Source organism: Mandrillus leucophaeus, unplaced genomic scaffold (assembly GCF_000951045.1).
Source record: "Mandrillus leucophaeus isolate KB7577 unplaced genomic scaffold, Mleu.le_1.0 Scaffold93, whole genome shotgun sequence".
Lineage (NCBI taxonomy): Eukaryota > Metazoa > Chordata > Mammalia > Primates > Cercopithecidae > Mandrillus > Mandrillus leucophaeus.
In genome coordinates, this window is record NW_012110141.1 from 1,148,619 (window position 1) to 1,149,146 (window position 528).

Consider the following 528-nt stretch of genomic DNA (forward strand, 5'->3'; position numbering starts at 1 on the left):
CACTTGAGCCTGGGAGGCTGCAGGGAGCTGAGATGGTGCCACTGCACTCCAGCCTGGGAGATAGAGCGAAACCCTGTCAAAAAAAAAAAAAAAAAAGATTTGATTAGACATTTTACCAAAGAAAATATTCAAATTGCCAAAAGATGTTCAGTATATTTACTCATTAGAGAAATACAAATAAAAAACATGATAAGCTATTGCTTCACACTCGCTAGGATACCTATAATAAAAAAGATAGACCATAGCAAGTATTGACTAGGATGTGAAGAAACCAGACTCTCATATACTGCTGATGGGTATGTAAAATTGTGGGAAACTTAACATATGACCCAATAATTTCAATACTAGGTCTCTTCCTCAGAGAAGTGAAAACATACGTCCATGCAAAGACTCGTACATTAAAATGCATAGCAACATTTTTTTTTTTTGAGATGGAGTCTCGCTCTGCCGCCCAGGCTGGAGTGCAGTGGCCGGATCTCAGCTCACTGTAAGCTCCGCCTCCCGGGTTTACGCCATTCTCCTGCCTCA